The following is a 376-nucleotide window of genomic DNA, read 5'->3' as shown; positions in this document are numbered from 1 at the left end:
TATATATATATATATATATATATATATATATATATATATATATATATATTCACATGTATTTATATTTATAAATGTATATATACATGAATATATGTACACATGAACATATATTCATATTTAGATACTCATATTCATGTATGTGTTCACAAACTCACACACACACATAGATATGTAATATATACATATATGTACACACACACACACCAACACACGCAAACACACACGTTATATGACTGAAGGCAATTAACTCTGCATGGTCTCTCACATATGTGTGGGGGTTTCAGTGGGTAGGGCTAGATATGTATGGGGTGGTCTTCTGTGTGTGTGTGTGTGTGTGTGTGTGTGTGTGTGTGTGTGTGTGTGTGTGTGTGTGTGT

The sequence above is a fragment of the Octopus bimaculoides genome, chromosome 3 (assembly GCF_001194135.2).
Source record: "Octopus bimaculoides isolate UCB-OBI-ISO-001 chromosome 3, ASM119413v2, whole genome shotgun sequence".
In the NCBI taxonomy this organism is placed as follows: domain Eukaryota; kingdom Metazoa; phylum Mollusca; class Cephalopoda; order Octopoda; family Octopodidae; genus Octopus; species Octopus bimaculoides.
Note: the sequence above shows the minus strand (reverse complement) of the source record.